This window comes from Peromyscus maniculatus, chromosome 19 (genome assembly GCF_049852395.1).
Source record: "Peromyscus maniculatus bairdii isolate BWxNUB_F1_BW_parent chromosome 19, HU_Pman_BW_mat_3.1, whole genome shotgun sequence".
In the NCBI taxonomy this organism is placed as follows: Eukaryota; Metazoa; Chordata; class Mammalia; order Rodentia; family Cricetidae; genus Peromyscus; species Peromyscus maniculatus.
This window is the reverse complement of record NC_134870.1, coordinates 75,226,965-75,251,607: the sequence shown is the minus strand read 5'-3', so window position 1 is coordinate 75,251,607 and position 24,643 is coordinate 75,226,965. Positions and strand designations below refer to the sequence as shown.

Sequence of the window (24,643 nt, the reverse complement as noted above, 5' to 3'; positions counted from 1 at the left end):
CGTATGCATTTTAAAGAGCAGCTGCCTCTGCGCAAGAGTTAGGACTGGTCAGTTGCAGTTTCCTCTGAATTGTCCTGTGTGCTGAAAATCTCAGAAACTGTTAGCGGATAGACAGAGACAAATCAGCTGCAACAGAAAGGTGGATAATAGATACAGACATGACCTTTCATAGACACAGAACTCAGGCTTTCTATAATGGTTACTTTTCTCGCCACTACGACCAAATACCTGACGAAAACAAGTTTAGGAAGGAAGGGTGTGTTTTGGCTCACAGTTTGAGGGTTTGGTCCACTGTGGCAGGGGAAGCATGGCAGTGGTGTACAGGGTCGCTGGCCACACTGCACCTGCAGTCAGGAAGCACAGAGGGATGAACGTCAATGCGTGCTTCATTTTCTCTTTTTCTCTCAGTCTGGGTTCCTAGTCCATGGAGTGGTGTCAGCCACATATCAGGGTGGCTCTCCATTCACTCTTACACCTCTCTGAAAACACCTTCTCAGACTCACCTTGTGCTGTGTCTCCCAGGTGATTCAAAATCTAGTTAAGTTGACAGGGGAAATTAACTCTCCATCCACCCCCATTCACTCTCGACACTGACTAAGCTGTATCTTCTGTTTACGGGGAATGTGACTGTACATTTCACTGTCTCATTTTAGAAGACTGTTCAACCCAGGCAAACTGCATGCTTCTTCCTTTCAGTAGCCTTCTTAAAGATCTAACAACTTGGCAATATACATGCAGCAATTAGAATCTGAGGTCTCTTTGATTCCTCACCTTGCCATCCCCACCAGCTCATGGCTGTTGTGTAGGATCCTTACTCATTGTTTCCAAGTTTCTCTGCTGAAAGATTAACCTTAATTGAATTTCTGGTTATCAAAAAATTCAGATCTTGTTTTTTTCCTCTAGACATGAAGCTTTGCAGAATGATGTCTCCTCCTACTGTGGCAAAAGGTCAACTCAACATTGTCTTATCAACGGTTTGCATTGGCCCTTGTCTAGGAACCTGTCCATAACAGACATTATACCTTCAGACATTAGTGAGACCCCACTGAACAGAGTATGGAGCAAGCACATGATCCTCCAAGTTGCTGTAGAGGTCTACCTTTCAATAGGTTCAAAGACCCTCTGGCCTTGCCATCTGTGGCTTCTCAGCCCTGTATTTTCAGCCTGTCTTCAGACACAGTGATGTTATGGATCCACTTACCTCATAGGAGGGGTTTCATGGCATCCCATTACCCTGTCCTACCCCCTGCCACATGTCCAAGACCCCAGAACCAGCATCAAGTGCTAATGACCCACTCCATACTCAGAGAGAGCTAATCAGTTTGCCCTAGTTGTCCCCAGCTGGACATAGAAGCCACATGGAGCTGTCACACTGTGTGCTGAACACTGTCACACTGTGTGCTGAACACACGTTTCTCTCACTTTGAAACACTTGGATCTGGACCTGTGTGTGTTCAGTGTCTGTGTCCTGTGTGGTGGACACCGAGAAGGCCATGGAATAGGTGACAGGGAATACAAAAAGAGGAAGGAAACAGAAACAGAAATGAGTGGCAAACCAGGATAAGAGGAAAGAAGAGCATATGCTGGAAATTCGTGTTTCCCAACATCCATTGACTCAAAATGTAACTGCTAGTTAAGTGTGTTTACCCATGAAAGCAAACCCCAGATGTGTTCACCGGACACCACCCTCCACTTCCTTCTTCAAGGAAAGCAGATTTAAAGCATGGAGGTGGTGAAGTGAAATGATTCCAATCACTGTGGCAATGGTGGTGGCACAGGCATTTTAAACAACCAGCCTTGGCACGGAGATAAAGGAGCCAGTGATGGAGCAGGGAATAATCGATGGTAGCTACATCACTGAAAGCCCGCGCTAACACGGGTGACACTCATGAAAGCTGGAACTGTAGGGCTCCCTGAACGACTTGCAGACACTTGGCAGGTCAGAGTGTCTCTTCTAGGCAGCTCAGCTAGTCTGGGCCAGTTCCAAGCAGATTGCTTGGTTTCTGTTTCTTCAGCAGTCTTATATAAACTTCTTTACTTCTTATATAAACATTGGGAGAAGGGAGTAGAGCCGATCTCTGGGAAGGTGGAGGTACCTGTATTGGGAACCTTATAGAGTTTCTTTCTGCTCTTTTATCCATGCCTATTCACCAGCATTTCCCTATCTGCTTGGGTACTGATGATACTCGATTTTTTTTATCCTATCTAATGTGTTACCCTTGTGAAGTCTTGGTCACAAAGACTGACATCCATTTGCTTAGATGGCAAAACTCTCATAATTCTATAGATTAAAAAGTCCATCAGCCTGTTCTGACTCATTGAAACTGTGGGATCAATCACTCACTGCTGGCTGGGGGACAACTTTGCTTACCCAGGTCCTAGAATATGTCAGATCTTTGTCAGGGTCAGTTGCTGACAGCTGTGAGATAGGATGGCCATTCTGGGCACATTCTCCCCAGGGTCTAGAATCTCCAAATGCCCTGAAAAATTGCAGCTGTGTATTTTTAAAATCGCAGGCTGTTCCTGAGAAACAAGCATGTCTTTGAGTTGATGTATTAGAAAGACACACATTTATGCAGTGCTGGAGGGGGGGGTAGAACCCAGAGCTTCAGGCATGCTAGGTAAGCTCTCCACCAACTGAGTCACATCTGCAGCTCAAGCCCAAGGTTTGCTTTCTTTTGTTTTTGTTTTTAACATAGCAGAAGCAAGGGTTTTTTCTTTTGTTAGCTCAAGGAATCTAGAGATTCAGCAAGGACATGATAATAACCAAGGAGCATAGGTATTGCATGTAGCAATGCACAAAGATGTGGACAAAACAGAGCTCTGCCCCTGGCTGTAGTCAAGGGTATAGTTCTTTGAGTCATGCATTTGCCAGGGTTCTTCCAGTGCGGTCAGGGGACGGACGACAGGGAACCATTCTCTTGTAAGAAATTCCAGGCTCAGAATTCAGTCTAGGGGACAGCAGCTGTTAAGGCAGAAGGCATGAGTTCCTTTTCAGTAACTGGGGGAGGCAGACCTATGTCTCGTCCACATCACTCCATGAGTCCCATAAGCATCCACAACGCGATAAAGGGAATGTTCAATTTCACCAGAATTGTTAAGTTCCCAGGACTGCTGTGAGGGAAGTGTCCACCAGTTTCCCCAGCATTTCTGGGGGGTCTCCTGCTGCTCCCCACCCTGCAGTCTGCTCTGTATGCAGCATGTGGAAAACTCAACAGGGAGGGTGAGGGGAACACGAGTCTGGCTGGCGGTCAGAGCAGCAGGGACAGATGCAGATGCCGCTATTTACACCATTTTCACGTTCGGAAGAACAAAGAGCAGGAGGCTGCCAACAAATCTCAGGAACCAAGCAGTTGCCCTGCACAGCAGCTCAGCCAATCGGAGGACTGAAGCAGACAGGGTACCACTTTGCAGACTGGAGCATCTCTATTCTGATGGAGTGCTCTGCCAGAGCCTCTGCAGCAGCCCTAAGGAGGAAAGACATCAGGATTCCCACTTGTCACTGCTGCAGAGCCTCTTTGGGGGACAGTTGCTGAAAGCCCCATCTCCTTACTCAGTCCTGGCGAGACGGCAGGAACAGATCGATGACTGGAGTCCTCACAGCCACATTTGAATTGTAGATGCACTGAGATGAGAGGGGTCACCCTTTGGTCACGCACAGACCACTCCTGTGGTCTGAGCTACATATTGTTCCCAGCGAGGCCCAAGGCACGGTGTAAAGACAAAGGTTATTTATTTGGGGACCAGATTATCGCTAATTAATTCTTGGGCTAAGTCTACGAAAGCCTGTGTAAGAGGCTGGTAGGAGGGACGGGGATAACGATCACGCATAATCAGCGACATTATTTTAAGGACACGTGTTATATTTACCCAAATGTTAGCACATCCTAGGAGAATGGTATATCATCAGGAAGCCCAGCAATGGCTGGTCTGGTTTTTGAAACAATCTTCAAAGTGGAGCCATCTTAGCTGGACTGGGAAGATGAACGGCGCTCAGGGGAATTTTATTGGTTACTACTCACCAGTCATATCACTCGGCAGAATCCGTTTGTTTTCCCTGTTAGGAGATCTGTTGAAAGCATTACAATAAAAGTTATTTAAGTCACATAGTCTTTAATCTTCCAGCAAAATATTGTGCCCATGCCAGCCATGAATCATATTGTATTGTTACGCCTTTTTATAGTCTGATAATCTGTATTGTGTGTTTATAACCCTTGTATGCTGTATTTTATGGGAGGAAAATTCCTGCAACCAGCAATCTGCAGCCCATGAATTCACCACCTTAACTTCCTTCGCTGATGGGGAGCCCTGGAACAAAGGTTCCAGTGCGTAGAGCTGTGGGTACTTAACGCAGGCCTGGTAAAGGCTCTCACATTTTTTTTCCCTCTATTCTAACGTGATAGCTACCAGTAGGGGATTTATTCCCTGCTCTAAACTCTTGGATAGGGAGCGGTGGGTAAACCAGACATAAACCCGCGTTTGGTGGATGACTGGCTGGCTGGTTGGTTTTGAGAGGAGGTCTAGGCATGTAGCCTATGCAAGCCTCCAACCTTCGATCCTCCTACCTCTTTATCCCTGAGCTGAGATTCCACACATACGCTACTCTATCCGGCTAACCAAGTTTTGATAGAAAGCTTGAGGAATGTGTCCTTGGACTTGTCTGGAGGAGAGCCAGTCTAACTCTGACACTGAGCTGAGACTCACAGAAAAGCCACCGGTCTGAGATGCATGCCCATCTCTTCCCGGCTGTGGTAGTGAGCTTTCCTGACTGTTCTGAGGGTCCTATGAGATCCTGGTTCTTTAGGCTGTATTCAGCCTCTGATTTGGACAGTACTTCCAGGTGACTGTGATAGAATGATGTAGTTTTCTTCTCCTTCCTCTGTGGCTTCAGCCCCGAGGGCAGTGGGTGCTCCTCCAGATTTGTGCATACTAAGTAGTGAGATTAGACCCACTCAACAATGCTCTGGGAAGATGGTGACAGAGTGACGGACATGAGGGGTGGCTCCAGGTCTCCTGTCTGCACAAGCCAGGTCACAAGTCTGTTGGGGGAGCTCTCTTGCTTTGCATCTTTTCATTTCTGTCGAGCTTCTGGTAGACCAAGCTCCTTTGGCTTCTCCCTTTCCCTGTCAAATGGTGACCAGTGTGATCCTCTTTTGCAGCTCTTTTCTGCTTCCTGGAGATCCCCATCAAGCATCCTTAATGCACAACACGCAGGTTGATAATTAGCTGTTTAGGGACATGGACTGTCCCAGTGACCACCACATTCTCTCCCACATACCTGTAGCTGCCTGGGAACTGCCCATTTCTGCATTGGTCAAATACTTCTGCATTACAGGAACTCTACAAAACATGGGGTGTGTCACCATCTAAAGACTCATGATCTAGTAACTCACACAACTATGCTTAAGAGCATGTCAAGTGTGGTCAATTTGGGGGAAATCAAGCCTCACAAGGGAAACTGACTACAACCGAAAGACCTCAGAACTAAAGGACTGAACAAAGATGACCTGAGACCACACTCTGCAAGAATCTTTACAGAGCGTTGTGACTGCTGAATGGGAGCTCAGAGATGTTGTTGTCATGAACTGAGCTCACTTCTCCTTCCACTCAGCATCCTCTTCCTTTATCTTCGTTCCTAGGGTTTAGTCATGGCTTTAGCATCCTGTCTCCCTGTGGCATCATTGCAAAGGGTAAGGGGAGACACATTGTCATTTATTTTCTAACTAAAAACCAACAAGTATATCTCCAGGAGCATGCCACAGACCTGTCTCCAGGGGCCCAGGGTAAGGGCTACAGTTGATGCCCCTTTGAAATGGCCATGAAGGATTGATGTGCTTGTGGCTGTGACATCCATGAGACCCCTCATATGGGAAGAGTCACACACCAAATGTCCAAGGGATTCGATCATACACCCTACAGGCATGTGAGTGTGAGTGCGCTTATGCGTGTTGTAGAGGGACTTGAGAAGATAAGACTTATAAAGAAACAAGGAGGTTGGTTCAGGGCCTTATGTGTGCAGCTGTATTCGTAGCTGTTAGCGGTGTGAGTGTGTGGCCACTGCGGATCAAGGCAAAGGGGACCAGTGGGCACTCTCGGTGCTGGATGCACACAGTGTGGCCGTTTCTCCTCCTGTCACCTTTGTTTTCCTCTTGGACCAGCTCTGAACAGAGTCCGTGCTACAGACTTGAACTGAGGGAAACACCTAGACTTTGGTGCTTGTTCACTTTTAAGCTATGTTCTCCATTCTTGAGAATTTCATAATTCCATACGTACATACACAGAATGAAATACTATATACACACCCCTCATTGTTCCCAGCAGGCTACCCCCATATGTGACCCTCCCCCATTCCCCCACAACTTCATATCTTCTTTTCTGATAACCCACAGTGTTACTTCCCCGCCCCCGCGCCCCCCCCCCCCCCCCGTGGCTGTGATAAATATCATGTCTAAAACCAAGTTACATAAGGAAGAGTTTACTTTGGCTTACAGTTCTGGAGGGAAAGTTCATCTTGTCAGGGAAAGCAGGTGGCTGGAGTGAGACACCGAGGGATCACATCTCAACCACATACAGGAAGCACAGAACACACTGGAAGCAGGACAAGGCTACAAACTTCCAGTGACCACATCTAGTGATGTGCTGCCTCCACCAAAGATCCACATCACGAATGTTCCGTGACCCTCCTCAAACAGAGCCACTGGCTGGGGACCAATCAAATTCATGAGCCTGTGGGGGAACATTCGTCATTCAATGACCACATACACTAAATCAATTTGGTGCTTTTCTTGATTTAGATTGAAGTACATATGCTTCCTCTTTCACCCAATATTCTAACTCTCCCACCAACTTCTACTGATTATACCTGAATAAGTGGCATTTCCTTGATTTAATATTCTTTGAAAATCACATTATTATTTTCATGAAATGATAATCTGGAACTGTAAAACTTTCAAATGATGAAATGTAAAAAGTGAAATAAGTTTTAAAGTATCCTAAGTGAAACCAGCTACTCTCACTCAACGTTTTGGAAGAATTTGTGAGAAGCATCTCTTGTAGGCAGAGTTCTCCCATCTCAGCAGCTGCTTCCCAAATAACCACAAGAGTGTTTTATTATTAATTATAAATGCTCGGTTGATAGCTCAGGCATGTTACTAGCTAAATCTTACATTTTAAATTAGCCCATATTTCTTCTCTACCCTCTGTCACGTGGCTCATGGCTTGTTGCCTCATTTTCTACACATCCTGCTTCTTCTGGGTCTGCTAGCATCTCCTCAGACTCCACCCCTCTTTCTTCTCAGTCCTTAGTTTGGTTGTCCCACCTATACTTCCTTCTTGGGTACCAGTCAATCAGTTTTTTTTACTAACAATGAGAGCAACACATTTTCACAGTGTACAAGATTAAGACAGTTACAGTTACAGAGCTCCCGAATCTTGGCAGAAGGTATATCAGGTATAAAACTTTGGACTCTTCAGGAGAGGACTGTTAGTGGAGTAATCTCTATAAATTTGCCAATTACTTATGGACTGGACATTGAGAATGTATTTCTTCCTTGATAATTGTTCTTGTTTGTAGTTTCATTTTTGTTAAGGTTATTACCTTGCCTCTCTATTTGGACAGTACTTGATAATAGTTCTTACTATCTATAATTTTACTATGTTAGAGTTAGAACATTTCCTTCTTAATTAGAAAAAAGGGGGGAATGTTATGGGATTTCTGTCACTGGTCCACCATCCAATTATAAAGACTATTTTAATCTGAGAGGCTGGGATTACATTATTGATGGATGGGACAAGGGGGAAGAGGTGGATCAGAAAGGAGCAAGGAAGGAGACAGGAAGTAAGTGGTGGAGGCAGAGTGTTTTCACAGTAGCCAGGATCTATCTCAGGTTTTCCTTTTCCTTTAATATTTGTACATGGGATTTGTTTATTAATAAACAGTAAAAGAATCATTATCAATCTCTATCATGTGTATGTCTGTAAATGGAGATTTACTTATTCAGTGAGCAAATATTTGGTGGTCACCCACTGAGTGCTAAGTGCAAGGTCATGGTACTATAATGCTGAATAAATGCAGCCAGCCTAGGTGGCTTGCAAGGTTGTTGTGTTCTAGAAGAGCGTAAATCAATACAAGTCTAAACCACGGCAATCATTACACACTAGATGAAGATCTATGAAGGAAGGAAAGACTTCCCCAGGGCAGTGAGAACTGAAAACATCTAACCCAGACTCAAAGTCTGAAGGATGACTGGAAGTTAACTGACTGGGGGAGACTCAAGCTTTTAAGGATAAAGAGAAATGCACACAGAGCACAGAGCAGGGAGGTTGCCAAGGGAGGCTGGAGAAAGGTCTGCGAGGCCAGTGGACACTGATTGACAGGAAAATAAGTATTTGATGATGTTGGGAAATTCAACTGATGTTAGAGCAAGCAGAAACTTACAGTATTGTGACCTTCAATCTTAGAGCAATAGGAAACTGTGGAAATATTTAGGTAGGGGGGAGAAAAAAATGATAGCCAATGGATAGGAGTCGGGCGGTATAAGGCAGGAATAGACTATAGCCACTTAGGAGGCAGAGCTAGTAGAGACTTGGAGAAGACATAAAACAGATAGTATGTGTGCAACACAAACTCCTGGGTTGGATACTGGCAAGGAATGAATATGTGGAGTGGACTCGAACACCAGAAGGAATGTCTCTTTCTATGGAAATGCCACAAACAGCTGGAGTCTGGGAACAGGTATTCAGCTCCAAGAACTGGTTGTTGCTAAACTCAGACATTTGAAAATCATTAAAAACATCTTAAGTTCTGGCTTGGGCTGCACGTTGAGATGCAACCCTTCTACACAGAGATGGTGTTTAGTGCCAATTAGAAAAAAAGGGGGGGGAGAAGTGCATGGGAATAGATTGAGATGGAGGAGATCCTAGGAGGGTCCCAGTAGGAGATACTGAAAAGAAGGTGTGGTAGATATTCTGAGCATTGCTGGAGGCCAGAGATGAACACTCCTTTGTATTTAGTAGTGATGTAGCTGGGGCCATATGCTTGCTGGAACTGTGCCATGAGGTCCAGGAGCTGAAATTAGATTGGTATTTGCTGAGGAACGGATGGTGCAATGGGATTGCTTTCTCCTTGCCCCTTCCTTCCCGCTTATCCTCTGCACAGTTCTAAATTGTAGAACAGGTCATGTCAGCCTTTTCCTCCATACCCTGTATTGATATCTGTCCCCAAGGGGGGAAAACAAGGTCCTTTTCTGGCTTACTAAGCTCACAAGAACTGAACACTGAAACCTGAGACCTTCATCACTCCCCTCCCCATGTTCTTCCAGAATCCACTGCCCCAGCCTCCTGCTTCTCTGTTCTTTGTTGGTAATGTTGGAGATGCTTCTACTCAGGGACTTGCCCTGTGCTTCCGCTGCCCAAGTGCCATTTCCCAGGGAACCGAGCACATCCCACTCCTGCTTCAGGCTCGTCCCAGTTCTCAACGACCCAGTAAGATCTCCTTGGCCACCATCCCTAGCCACAGCCTCCACCTTCTTGGACTGCCAGTTTGCCTTGCTGTTTGCTGAAGGGAGAACCACTTTCTATTTGTGTGTGTGTGTGTGTGTGTGTGTGTGTGTGTGTGTGTGTGTGTGTTTACATGTATGTGTATGTATATATTCATATAGAGAGAATCACCTGCTTATTCTGACCATTTGTTTAGGGTTTATCTTTCTAACTAAAATATAAGCTCCACGAGGGCAAGAATCGTGTGGGTGACTGCCTCAAGCTTGGTGTGCACACAGGAAATAATGAAGTTAGTCACGAGTTGATGGTTCTCAGATGTTGAGACGAGAATGTTCATCTTAGCCATGATCATTTAAAGCCATAGGTTCATGCAACTTGTCTAAAGACATTTGAGGGAAAAAATAAATATAAAATGTTTTTAACTAAGAAGATTAAACTTGGAGTTAGTAGTTGCACAAAGAGACAAAAACGTTGCACCATGGGTTATGACAATGAAACCATTGGAGAGAGCTTGACCATTGGGAGACTGTTTGAATTGCTGTTTAGGGACACAAGGAAATGTTAGCTACTCACTAAAAGGCACAGTGCCTTGAATCAAGTTAAAGTATTAAGAAGAAGATTGTGGGCGTGCTCGCATAGTCATACCTACAATATAATGTGTGGCATCACACAGTCCATATGTGTCATGCTATGAAAGTACATGTGTTGCAGAATATTTGTTTACACTGTGAAGATGTGTCTTTGTCAAGGTGCCTTCTGATTAGTTTAATAAAGAACTGAATGGCCAATAGCTACACAGGAAGAGGTTAGGCAGATCTTCCAGGGACAGAGAGGACTCTAGGAAGAGGAAAAGCAGAGCCACCAATGAGACATTGAGGGAGTCAGACATACAAAATGAAAGAAAAGTAAAAAGCCAGGAGGCAGGACGTAGATTAATAGAAACAGGTTAATTTAAGTTATAAGAGCTAGTGGAACAAGCCGAAGCTAAGGCTGAGCTTTCAAAATTAGTCATAAGTCTCCATGTCATTATTTGTGAGCTGGAGGTCCTGAAGAAAAAGTAAAACTATGCATGGCACACAACATGGGGCTGGAATATCCAAACATAGGGTCTGAGAAAGCTTTAGGAAGTTCCGGACAAGGAGTCTGGTGTGGCTTCCTCGTCCTGCAGTTTCTCAGGCAGGCAGATGCTCCTCTGTATACAGAAGGGCAGCCACAGAAGCATGGCCACTGGCTGCTGCCTGTGGGCTAGAGCCAGCCACCAGTGCCATGTGTTAAGCTGAGCCGCACTGTGGCTAACAGGGAAGGTAAAGATTTGTGTGCCATCAGAGAACACTGCAGATGCTCAGTAAAGCAGGGTCTGAACTCAAAAGGACCTCTAAAAAGTACAGTATGTTTAAAGATGTGCTTAGATGCTAAATAAAGAAAAGAGATATAGTCATAGAAAAAATGAAGTTTGAAAATAATACAGTCTTTAAAGAAAGAATAAAGTAATATAAAAAGAAAAAGCCACATAAAAATGGGAAATACACAGGGTATCTGGATATTGTGTGTTTTTTTTTTTTGCCTTAAAATTTTTAAAATGCCAATGTGCAAAAAGTCCACAAACTTATAAAGTTAACAGATGCCCTTTACCTGCTCAAACTAAAACAAAAGATCATCTTTAACTGACTTGTGCACACTGCACATTCCATACTTGTGTTAATGCAGATATACATATTATCTTTAAAAGTGTTTTCAGAAAAAAGGACCAGACACCAATAAGGACAAGAAGCCCGGATGATTCAGTCTCTCAGAATGCCTCTGTTGTAGTTTCCTCAAAATTCTGCTTACAGAACAACTTCAAAGCTACTAGCTGAGATGATTCAGCCTCACAGACTTCTCTGTCTAGGACTTCAGATAAGTTCTACATTTTCCCATCACACAGAAACTAAGCAAAAATAATAGAGCTTACTCTCCCAGGACTTGACCATTATCCCATTTTTTCCTCAGGGTTCCATAAAGATGCTGTCACCCCCAGACATAAGGAAGCAGTCTAAAGAACATGATGCCCAGTTTCCCAAGAGTTGGGGTGGGTTGTTTTTGGTCATTCAATGGATTATGCATGTTTATCATTGTTTACAGGGGTTGGTTACAAATTGTTACTGTTATTGATCAAGGTCAGGAAAAAAGCTGAACAAAGGAGATTAGATTCAGGGGGAAAGGGGGGAATATAGAATAGAAATGATGGGATAAAAGTGTGGATTGTTACATCTAATTCTGAACAACCACTGGTCTCGAATATTTTACATTGGTATGGATTTTTGTATACTGAAACAGATTTAAGGTTACTTTTGTTATACTGTATATGTGTTTCTACTCTTGTTTAAGGTATTATATTTACATAGCTCATTTAAAAATATAACGTAAAGTTTTAGTCCTTGAAAGCTATTTAGGATAACAAAGACAGACAGGTTAGTAGTTAGTCATCTATAATAATCAAACTTATAGTCATGTTAGGTATGTTTTCAAGGTAAAAACAGATATATTTTAGAGAGATGGTCTTTAATCACTATAAAGGCTTACAAATTACAGCATTAAAATATTTTAGTAACATAAGGCTTTTCATGACAGTGAGACACATTTGCTCTTGGCAGCACCAATTTACTTCAAAAAAAGAATGATGGGCATCAAAGAACCTCTATGTGAAGTTTTTTTTTCATTGTGGCAAAGCTAGCCATTTGGGCAAGAAACTGCCCTTGCATTGAGAGCTGAAGTATGCTGTTCAAACTGGACAAGCAGGACACAAAAGAAAGAGAATGCTAAACTTTGCCAAAAAAGGTAGGACAGTCCTTCAAAATTCCTGCTTCACAGAAAAGCCTGTCAAATATTCTAGGCCTGTAGACCAAAGATGGATGTTCCAACATTGCAGAGGAACCTTGGGTGACTGTCCAGGCAGCCAGATGTCTCTGTTGTTTCTGAGTTTTGGAAGTTGCTTGCTCTGTGCTTCCTGTTTAATCAGGTAATAGCATATCCTCAGGTATCTGATGGAAGTTGAAGACTACATAGTTATACTGTTTTCTTTGTTACAAAATTCAAAAAGTAAATTTTAAAAAGAGATGCAAATTTTATAAAGGTTGAGAGACATAAAAACTTAAATTGTTTAAAAAGGTCTAAAAAGATATTTTTAGGATGGTAATATGAGTTATGATAGAAAATGGTTTAGGTATAAAACTTTGGATTAAAAAAAACCTTTGGATCCCTCAAGATAGGATGAATAATAGAGTATTTTCTCCAAAACTGCCAAGTAAAAATTGCATTATAAATGCAATTCTTACCTGATAATTGTTCTTATTATATATAGTTTTACTACATTAGAGTTAAACCCTTTTCTTTTTATTTAGACAAAAGGGGAAAATGTTGCAGACTATTTGTTTACACTGTGAAGATGAGTCTTTGCCAAGGTGCCTTCTGATTGGCTTAATAAAAAAGTGAATGGCCTATAGCTAGGCAGGAAGAGGTTAGACAGGACTTCCAGGGACAGAGAGGACTCTGGGAAGAAGAAAGGCGTAGACACCAACAAGATACTGAGGGAGTCAGACATACAGAATGAAATAAAGGTAACAAGCCACATAGCAAAACGTAGATTAATAGAAGGAGGCTAATTTAAGTTATAAGAGCTAGTGGGACAAGCCTAAGCTAAGACTGAGCTTTCATAATTAATAATAAGTCTCCATGTTGTGATTTGTAAGCTGGTGGTCCCCAGGAAAAAGTAAAACTGCATACATGCATCTATACCCTACATAATTTAATTAATATGTAATATAGAGGTCCTGTTAAAATATGTGCTGACAAGGCCTGCAAGATGGTTCAGTGGTTAGAAGTATCTGCCCCACAAACCTTGTGATCTGAGTTCAATTCCTAGTACTCATCTAAAAACACTGGGTACAGCGATGCCCATATGTGATCCCAGCAAAGATGGGAGACAGAGGCAGGAGAACCATCTGGAAGCTCTCAGGCCAGTGAGTCTGAAGTATGATCATGGTAAAAACAATGAGGAAGACTAAGATTCAACAAGGTGGAAGGAAGGACCCCAGTGTCGTGGGGTATTTGTGCACTGTGTGAATATGTATTGTGGTGATTGGTGTAATAAAAAGCTGAATGGCCAATAGCTAGGCAAGAGGTGTAGGAGGGACTTCTGGACACACAGAGAGAGACTGGTAGGAGGAATCTAGGCATGAGATTTCACCAGCAGACATGGAGCAAGTCAGATGTGCCACACAAAGAAGAGGTAACTAAGCCATGTGGCAGAACCTAGATTAAAAAATATGGATTAGTAAGGTTATAAGAGCTAGTTGGGAAAAAGCCTAAGCTAAGGCTAAGTATTCATAATTAATAATGAGTCTCCATGTCATTATTTGCAGACTGGAGGTCCCAAAGAGAAAGTACTATTAACACCCCAGTTCTGAATGTTGTCCTCTGATCTCTACATATGTGCTCACATACTCAAATGCACACACACACACACACACACACACACACACACACACAATGTACATGTGCGCACACACATACACACACGAGAGAGAGGGAGGCAGGGAGGGAGAGAGATTGGAGTTGAATACAGGTTGTGGGAAAGGAGAAACCTACCTCTACAATAACCCCTAGACTTTTGTCACAAGTAGATGGCAAGTGGACTTGAGATCCATTGAGCAGAGGTTCTACTAGTGGAGTGTGCTTGAATCAGGAGATCCAGACTTCAATTTGGACATGACAAGTTCCACATGTCTAGTAGATGTGTACCATGTTTTGTCTTCAGGAAGATGCCTGAAGATGTAATTAGTTAGGTTGAGATCACGCTCAGTGAGGGTTCTTCCTAACCTGATCTCAGCGATGTTGTTATACACAGAGGTGGAGATGGGAGGCCACGTGACCATCAATGAAGAGACCGAATGGGGCGTCTGTAGACACAAGGGTTGCTGGTGACTCTAGGAGCTGGAGAGAGAGAGAGGCATAAAAGAAACTTTCAATAGAACCCCACCAATACCTTCACTGTGAGCTGCTTTGTGGCCTCACTAAAAGGTCATGTTTGCTTTACCGTTTAGCCAGACAGTTTGTGGTCACTTGTTAAAGCAGCTTTGATGCCCCATAGAGCATTTAAGAGTGAATATCAAGATATATATCCACACTTAGTCTCAAGGTCAAGAGGAGCACTGAGGGACAGAGATTCAAATGGATGCTTGGTTTAAAGACACTGCTCCAGGCTGGGCGGTGGTGGCACACGCCATTGATCCCAGCACTTGAGAGGCAGAGCCAGGCGGATCTCTGTGAGTCTGAGGCCAGCCTGGTCTACAGAGTGAGATCCAGGACAGGCACCAAAACTACACAGAGAAACCCTGTCTCGAAAACAACAACAACAAAAAACAACAACAAAAAAGACACTACTCTGAGTCCTGAGAGGGTGGGTGTCTAGTTGACCCCATAATTTCACTGGGAATAGCACTATCAGGAGGTGTGGCTTTCATGCTGCCATGCTCCCCATCATAATGATAATGGACTGAACCTCTGAAATGGTAAATGTGCCACCCCAATTAAATGTTTTCATTTATTAGAGTTGCTGTGGTCATGGTGTCTCTTCAGAGCAATAAAAACCCTGACTAAGACAGTGGGTAGTGGAGACAGAGAGCTGACTCCCGGGTTTTAAGAATGGGAAGGTTGTCAGGGCAGGCAAGAGTGGACAATTATTTTGATGAGTTTTGTTGTAAAAGGCAGAAGAGCAATAGCAGGCTGTGTGCGTGGATAAGTGAACATCATTCACGTCTTTGCTTTGGGTGGGTGAAACAATGGTGTGTTTGCCTGTTTGGGGGATGATGTTTGAAGAGCAGACAGTTGCTGGAGTTTTGTTCTGGGCTGGGGAGGGAGACTGAATCCAGCTCAACAGCAGAGGACATGGCTGAGGTGTGGAGTCTGTGTCCACACAGTCTGGCCTCGTGCTGGTGGGTGAGTGCTCATCTGTGAAAGTTCTTCCATGGCTTTGGTGTTCTCAGTGGAATGAGAAACAAGGTCAGCAGCTCCGATATGGGGAGAATGGGGGAGGAGGTGTTGAAAGTTTGTGGGATGAGGAAGGTGTGAAATAAGTGTCTGGAAGACTTAATTTGCCTTTTAGTTCATGTGCAAAAGATTTTTTTTTAATTATATGAAATTGAAAATAGAGAAAAGTATACAAGCATTTTAATAAACACTCCTGCTATATAATAAGCATTAACAAATGCTAAAACTTTGTCGTGTTTGTCTGATCTATTTTAAGCAGTAAAACATTAGAAATGAAATTGAGTTATCAGAATTTAATGTTAATTACTTCTCTATCCAACCTCTGAACCAGATCAGGACTCTCAGGAAGCTTTAACTCTTAACTGCCTCCTTCAGTCTCTAATCTTTCTGTTTTCCACATCTCAATGTTTCAGTCAAATCTTGTGTGCTACTTTGTCAGCTTTAGTATTTTTATTTTTTAATTTTATAGACTTTATTGCATAAAATATTCAAATAAAAATATCAGATATCACAATTAGCTAGACCCTTTTATTAAAGGGAATATAGAACTAATTGTTTTTCTAGTTCTAATTCTATCATGGATATTTTGATTTTAGTGGTGGATGTGTACATAAAACATATTCAGTACTGAGGTGTAAAATGTAATATGAAAGCCGGGCGTTGGTGGTGCACGCCTTTAATCCCAGCACTCGGGAGGCAGAGCCAGGCGGATCTCTGTGAGTTCCAGGCCAGCCTGGGCTACCAAGTGAGCTCCAGGAAAGGCGCAAAGCTACACAGAGAAACCCTGTCTCGAAAAACCAAAAAAAAAAAAAAATGTAATATGAAACTCCACAACTTTCTTTCCAAATGCCAACCCCGCTCATTGAGTTGTATGGATTTGGGGTTAGTTTGGGTATTCTTATTTCCCATGGTCAATACTTGTTTAGATTTTCCTAGAGGCTGCCCAACTCACTTCCTGTGTGTGCAGCTCTTTGTTGCTTCTGTTCAACTTCATCCTGCTTGCTACTTATCCCACAACTATTCTTTCAGCAAGTTGATGAATGCTGGTATCTTGGAAGCCTTTGGAGTGAAATGTCCTTAAGTGTATATGGTACTTTAGGTGGGTATAGAATTTCAAGTTTGGGGACGTATTTTATTAGCACTTAAAATTTTCCATCTTCTTCTAATGCCTTCTGCAACTTAACATACTTTATATATTTGATTTGCTTTTATGATCAACCAATGACTATAAACTTGATCTGTCTTTATATTTCTTTCCTTCCTCTCTGGTATCCTTTCTTCTTCTTTGTCTTCTGAAACATTCTCATAATTTTTTCCCCTTTTTTCTTCTTTTTCCTAACAAAGATTGAGTGCCTTCTGAGAAGGGCATAGGAAAGGAAAAAGGAAGACACGCTTCATCCTTCTTTCAATTATGTGCCCCACTAATAATGGTGACAGTAATTAACACAGAAAGAAGAAAGAATTCTTCTAGACACGTGTCACTTATATCAGTGGACAGATCTCAATGTCACTGTTGCGGATACTTGAGAGAGGGCTGATCAGTGCCAGACATTGTGCTGGTCATGTTGTCAAGGTAACACATGAGACAAACACATTTTTAATCTTGTAAATTTTCAACTTCATGTGAGAAAGAGTAACATACATGCTTCAGTTACATGGTATTCATGCAACTGAAGAGGAGAACAAGGACAGAATAGAAAGAAATGAATTAGGTTCTGCCCATTAATTAGGGATGTGGGTGTGTAGGCAGAGTGGGGATACCTGGAAGATGAACAAGGCTCCAGTCTGAGGAGGATCAGGGATATCTGCTAGAAACCTCTATTTTTTAAGCCTTTTTCTGTGGAGACAGATCACACACCTGTCTATTCAGCTCAGATCAGGAACCCATGACAGACAGAAGTGATGACTTTCCCAAAGCCCAACTTGGTGGACCAATGAGTTTTTATTGGGATTTGTAGCGAATTTCTAAACCATCTTATTAAATAAAAAACACAGAGCCAAATACAGGGGTGAGAGCCTTAGAGATCAAGGAAATAGTGATAGCCTCCAACCAACCTTACCTCTACAGTTCTGCAGCTACCAAAAGGTGCCTACTTCCTGTCTACCTGAGCCTTTATTGCCTTGCTGTTCTGCCTTCTCATTGGCTCTTAGCCCAGCTACCTCATCCTTGTCACTGCCTGTCTGTACAGACCTCCAGGTCTCTATGGTTGGTACTGGGATTAAAGGTCACCACTCTTGGCTTTGTTCCCTAGTGTGAGCTTGAACACACAGAGACCCTGCCTGCCTAGTGATCAGATTAAGGGTGTGTGCTACCACTGACTGACTTTCGTGTTTACTTAATGGCTTGCTATTTCCTCTGATCTCCAGGCAGACTTTATGTATTAATATACAAATAAAATATCACCACATTTCAGCACAAATATCACCACAGGGGTTACTTTCAGGACTGTGTGGGTAAGGTTTTACTTACAGGATCAGCGATAATTCAAAAGCAACTGCATCACCATAAAGCTGCCCCCGAACCTGGGTTATGACTCAGGGAAGCTGCACCCCTGAACCCTGAACCCCTCTGCTTGACTTGCAGGCTGCTCACCAGGCCTAAGCATCTCCTCTCTGTAGCTCAGCTGGCCAGAACCTCCCTGCTTAGGAGTTGTTTTCGCTCCCATCACCTTCCAGATGGATGCTCCTGAATCTTGCTCGTTTTACCTCTCCCAAACATGTGAGATTTGTTTGCTTCTTGAGTCTCATGAGCCTCTCCCATCCCTTCGGGGGTGGGGCGGGGAGGGGGGCAGGGAGAGTGTTTCAATTCCCAGGCAATTAATTACGGCCACCTCTTGGAGCCATGTCCAGAGAACCACAAGCATTTAACATCTTGACTCATTTCTCCACAGGAAGCAGTGAGTCTGTGATGGGAAACTTCTCTGGATTTTAGCCCAAACCAAGCGTGCTGGAGTTTGGAGACTAACTTCATTCAATGCGTTCACACTCAATGCAACAAGGAGCCTTGTCTTTTTATCTACATGGAAAGTACAGGGGGCTCTGGCACTCCCCAGATAGTCCTCCCTCCCTCTGGAGCATTATCCTATTTCCTCCCTCCCTCCCTCCCTCCCTCCCTCCTCCCTCCCTCCCTCCCTCGATCTTTCTAATTTATTTATCTCTGTCCTTCTCATCTCTCCTGTTCTTCCATCCTCTCTTTGTTTTCGTTTCCTAGAACATGTCCCCTGGACTGGGGGGAAAGAAGGGAATTTGTCCTGTCTTTGCTTTGGCCTAAGCTCTCCTTTTTCAACCACGGGCTCCTTTCTCTCAGCCCCCTTGATGAGCCCCAGCCAACCTCCTTTCCTGGCTTTCCCTCTACCTCTTTTCTCTTTCACTCTTCCTCGGCCATTCGGCCATTCGTTCATTGACTTTTCCTGCATAGCCCATTCCCGAAAGGAAACAGGGGCGGATTCTTACTGGACTTCCCACTCTCCTCCCCACTCCCCTAATCGCTTCCCTTTGGTAGGGCAGTGTCATGATAATTAAAAGATGCTGGTTCCTGAGTATTTCAGTAAAATCGCCTTCTACAAAACAGAACTCCTATGTATTCACTGAGATTGTTTGAGAGATAACTCATCGTGTGGCTCAGCTGTTTCAGGGTTCAGATCCAATTTGACTATCCATCCAAAAGTTGGGATTTTTAATAAAAGCTTTTTACAAGCCACTTGGGTATTCAAAAGTTTAATACATAACAAACAATGAAAATCATACTTGGAAATCTGGGGAGTAAAGAGGCTACAAATATTTATGTTCATACATAATCTCAACTCCCCTGGACTTGGTATTGAAATGGGAGAAACACATTTTAAATTCCATTAAGCACATCATATTTACCCATGTAGTTGTTGTCAGAGCAGGATTTGGAGAAAATTTGAATTTTTCCATACTGTATTTCACGTACTTTCCTGGCTTCTTGATCAGCTGAAAAGTCTGGCACGATTCTCTAGCTCCTCTAAAAAGGAGGACTCCCGGGCTGCTTCTTTGTTTTCTAATAGGCTGTGCAGCAGCAGAAGGAACCCAGAGTCAGTTTGCTCTCTGCACCGACCACATCAAGTGCGGTAAGCCCATACTGGTGAGTGAGCAAGCATTGCTGAGCTCGGCTTGCACATCTATAACATTTCACAGAGCCTGGCATAGTGGCTCATGTCTGTAATCCTGACACTGGAGAAGGGAGGCTGGGGCAGGACAGCATGAGTTCAAGGCCAACCTCTGCTACATAGCAAGATGCTGGAGACCCCATCTTAAAAGAAAACAAAACACATCAAAATAAAGATGACTTCTGCAGGTTTTATTGTTATGAGTACATGACGATGTGCTCAAGAATGCCTCACACTTTGCAAAGTTCATCTGAAACACTGAATTTTGATACCTGCCTCACACGTAATTAGTTAGGACCAAATACTAGTAGAGGGAGATGGCTTGACAGTTACTTAAGTCTAGTAAATTTGCATGTGCCGAGAGATCCGATTTGGTGCAGGGCTGCATGGAGAAGATCACTATAGTCCCTTGCTCCCTCATAAGCATCCTGGGCCCCTTTGGGCATGGTACCCAGGTTTTGTTCATTTGTTATACTTTTTTTTTAGCATCTATTGATTGAAAATTATGATAGGACAGACATTATTCTAGCCAGAGGAAAACATCCCAGCACTGGTGGTATTTTCTAGTGGAGAAGGCTGAGGAGAATAGGAGGCTAGAGTGTGTGAGAACACTAGAGTGGCCTTCCCAAGGGAGCCTTTGCTTGAAGCCTGAGGACAGCAGAGTCTTGACAGCAAGGAGGCAGGTCCTGGCATGGCTCCAGATCCTCAGATTTGGCTCCTCTTGAGGTTCTGGTATCACTGGGCCAGCTGATAAGAACCCTGATGGTTGTGGTTCATGACTCTGGACATGGGGTTCCTCACAACTCCTTACATGCTTGTGTTCCTGCTGTGCTGAAAAGCAATGGAGTAAAAGTATCTAAAGGAATGTGTCAGGTGATCAGCATTCTCCTCGTAAGAAGACCAGGAGCCTGACTCCAGCAGACACTCATGAACAATACATTTTCCTAACCATGATCTCTGACGTCTCCAGAAAAATGATGGAGCCCCAAACAATGATTCTACCTGGTTCACAATGATACTGTTGAGCCAATAAACACCACACAAAGATCAGCTTGGACTGAAAACTGCTCAGGACAGTTCCAAGGTGGTTAGCTGAGATGGTCCACCATCTTACACCTCTAGCAAGATCCTCAGATAAGCTTTACCCCTTAATCTGAGACTGGCTACAAATGTTCCAGCCAGTCCCCATGAGACTTAACCATTGTTCTAGTTTTTTAGAGGATCCCACAGAGATACCGTCACCCCCTAGACAACAGGAAGCAGTTAGAAGGAAATGATGCTCTCTCTCCTGATAGATTCCCCCCCCCCTTTCAGGGTTATAGATAATTGTCATCTGTAAGGGGTTGGTTGTAAGTTGTTATAGGGTTGGGGGTGGAATGATAAAGTTTAGACTCAGGAGTCTCTTCTGGAAAAGAAAATAGGGGGATAGATAGGATAGGATTATAAGGTAGATTATTGTATCTACTTGTAAACTAATTTAGCAACTATCAGCTTTAGATACTTTGCATTGGTATGGATTCTTGCATATTGATACTAATGTAAAATTATTTTTCAATTCCTGTTTAAGATAATTTGTGTATTGATATAAATTCAAAACTATATTTGTCATATTGTACATATGCTCCTACTTCTGTTTAAAACATTTTTGTATACAGATACAAATGTAAAATGACATTTGGCATACTGTATGTAAGTTCTACTTCTGTTTAGAATATTTTGTGTATAAATACAAATTAATATTTTTGTCATATTGCACTATACCTTTTTACCTCTGATTTAGATATTTTTGTATATTGTCACAAATTTGAGGTCATTGTCCTTATATTGTACCTCTGTTTACAGATTGTTTATTTATTTATTTATTTATTTATTTTTATTTTTTGGTTTTTCGAGACAGGGTTTCTCTGTGTAGCTTTGCGCCTTCCCTGGAGCTCACTTGGTAGCCCAGGCTGGCCTCGAACTCACAGAGATCCGCCTGGCTCTGCCTCCCAAGTGCTGGGATTAAAGGCATGCGCCACCAACGTCGGGCCAGATTGTTTATTTTTATAATGTGAAGCCTTAGTCTTTAAGTTATATACGTTGATAAGAGATACAGGTTAATAGTTAGCCTTGTTTGTCAAACTTACATTCATGCTAGTTAGGTTTTCTAGATGAACAGAGATATATTTCAGATGGATAGGTAATCTTCAAACATTTCATAGACCTAGAGAACATGCTATTTAAATGTTTTAATAACTTAAATATCTGTTGATGTGAGTCATGAATGCTCCTGGAAGCACTAATCTATTCCTGAGAGGATGCTGAGCATCGAAGACACTCAATATGGAATTTGTCTTCTTTTTGGCAAAAATGGCCTTTTGGGCAAAGAACTGGCCTTGCCTCGACTGCTGACAATAAGCATGCTGTCCAATCCGCACAAGCAGGACACAAAGAAAAGAGACTGCTGAACCTTGCCAAGACAGAATGGGACAGTCTTTTAATTTCTTCTGCTTCTGAAAATGGTCTGTCAGATATTCTAGGCCTGTAGCCAAACATGGATGCCCCAGCAGTGCAGAGAAACATTGGGTGACTGTTCAGGCAGCCATCTATTTCTGTCATTTCTTGCATACTTCAGAAATCGATTGCTTGCACTTCCTGCTTACTCAGGTAATATCATTTTCCTGCTCAGGTCTTTGATGAGGTTGAAGACTAGATAGTTATAGTTACAATACTCTTGTATCTTAGTTAAGAACATATCAGGTACAAGATTTAGATCTTTCAGGATAGGACAGCTATTGGATTAATCTCTGTAATTTGCCATTTACCTATGATCTGGACATTTAGTATGTTTCTTGCTTGATGCTGTTTTTGTTGGTTGTAGTTCCACTTTTGTTTATGTTATTACCGTTTCTTTCTCCTTAACAATGCTTAATAATTGTTCTTATTGTATGTAGTTTTGTATTAGGTTTAGAACCCTTTTATTTAGACTAAAAGAGAAAGTGTTGTGGGAACTTATTCCATTCAACCAATGGCTATCTGGCCCAATGGGCGTGGACCTTCCTGGGTATGTGACTAATTAAAATTGGGGAGGAGGGCACACTCTGTCTCTTAGGTGGTCAGAGACCAGACGGTGGGTTCCCATCACTGTTGGGTGGAATGAAGGTTAAAAACAACTGGTTAATCAGCTGTGTTTATTTCATTCAGTGTCTGTGAGTGTATTATCCCCATTTTATGTCTTAATAAATTCCTGAGATCCTTTAACAGATTCTCATGGATTCCCAACAACCAGTAGCCAGGAAAAGCTCAGGCATGGACATCCTTCCTGTATCTTCTTTTGTACTAAATATGATTTGATTTAAAACAATAATAACAAAAACAATAAAATATTCACATGCGGTAACTGTGAGACTGACAGAGTTGAGATTGGGAATTCATGTGACACTGAGAGGTTAAAGACTTGTTCAAGGGTCACACATCTGGGACAAGTCAGAGGTGTTCTTGACAAGCAACATTTGCTCAGTCCTGGACAACACATTTGTCTCTGCAGTACCATCTTAGGGGTCACAGAGGGTTTTGGAAACTCCAACAGCATATGGAAGCAATAGAATTTTAGTATTGGCTCGGACTGTCCAATTCCACAATGCAACTGCAGTTCTGCCTCCCTAAGTCGCTGCTCTCTGTCCCAGGGACAGTTGTCCAGGTTCCTCTTACATTTGTCACGTGGTTGTCACAAGGATAAGAGGAGAATGCCCTTTATTTTGTTGAATTTCCTGTGTTTTAAAGGAAAATCAGTGACTGGAAACCTCTGCTACGCCACTACATTTCTGTGCACACAATTATGAACTAGAGTATTGGTACCCAGCTATGAGTAAAGGGTTTCCTGGGACTGGAAGGATGGCTCAGCCAATAAGGAGCTTGCTGTGCACACTTAAGGAGCAGAGCTTGATCCATACAACACATGTAATAGAAAAGGCTGGACATGGGGGCATGTGTTTATCATGTCAGCCTCTACCTCGGGCTTGCTAGTCAGCCAAACTAGACTCTTTGGTGAGCTCCAGGTCCAGTGAGGACCCTGTCTCAAAACATGAGGTGGTGGCTCCTGAGAAATGATACCAGAGGTTGACCTATGGCTTCCAAGTTCACATATGAACACACACACACACACACACACACACACACACACACACACACACACACACACAGGAAAAGTGTGTGACAATGTTCAAGGTGACCTGTAAGGCAGCAGTTTCTTTCCCTGTAGTGGTGGATCTGACGTTCAAACCATCTTTCATATGCCCTGCCTGCTAAAGCCTTCTTTTCTTCTGCACTGGCTTCTTCCACCAGGTGAAACTTCACTTGTGAATTCTTTTTTGCTTCACACTTTCCAGATGAGCTGGAAGGACCTCATCTCTGCCTCGGATGAGTTCTTCTTGCCTGTGCCTCCTGGGAAGCCCAGTGTCCTCCTCACTAAACACTACCAGTTTTAGAGCAAGATAGTTTAGTGCAAGAAACCCATCCCAGCACACAGCTCTGCAGAGGCTATTGGACACTCACCCTGAAGTTACTGCTCATTGTTCAGCCTGTAGTGGAGCAGCAGGTCATCGGCAGAACACGGTGAGAAAGTCTGCGGTGTTTGGGTCAAGTTGTGGTCACTAAGCAGAAAAGAAGACTCAGGAGGAGAGGCCTTCTGGCATGTCCTTGTATTGCCCACATGAGGCTAGTCATAGAATACCTGGAAGTTCTGGTAGGAGTTCAGAACTTCGTGGAGTTCCAGCACATCCAGGGGACATGCTCAGTGCGCCACATGGAGGTCTAGTGACCTGGGGTCCTCTGTATCCATCTTCATCCTCCCATCAATTACTGTAAGCCCTGTGGAGCTCCCTTCTGTCAGAGCTGGGTGTGTAGCTCTCTGGCGCTGCAGTAAATGAAAACCTGTCAACTGTCCTCTCTAACTTGGTGTCTCTCCCCTCTGTTTCTACCCCTGCCTCCCACATTTCCTGTTTCTA

At 43.1% G+C, this 24,643-nt stretch overlaps 1 long non-coding RNA gene across 1 annotated transcript; it reads right to left on the bottom strand.

The window, feature by feature from the left end:
• Nucleotides 1-3,842: 3,842 nt before the first annotated feature.
• LOC143269508 (uncharacterized) lies at nucleotides 3,843-24,345 on the bottom strand. The gene is made up of 4 exons (XR_013045936.1): nucleotides 24,192-24,345; nucleotides 14,356-14,469; nucleotides 5,279-5,340; nucleotides 3,843-4,069 (listed from the first exon to the last, which is right to left on the bottom strand). It is a non-coding gene; the product is annotated as an uncharacterized LOC143269508 (long non-coding RNA).
• Between the last annotated feature and the right edge of the window lie 298 nt (nucleotides 24,346-24,643).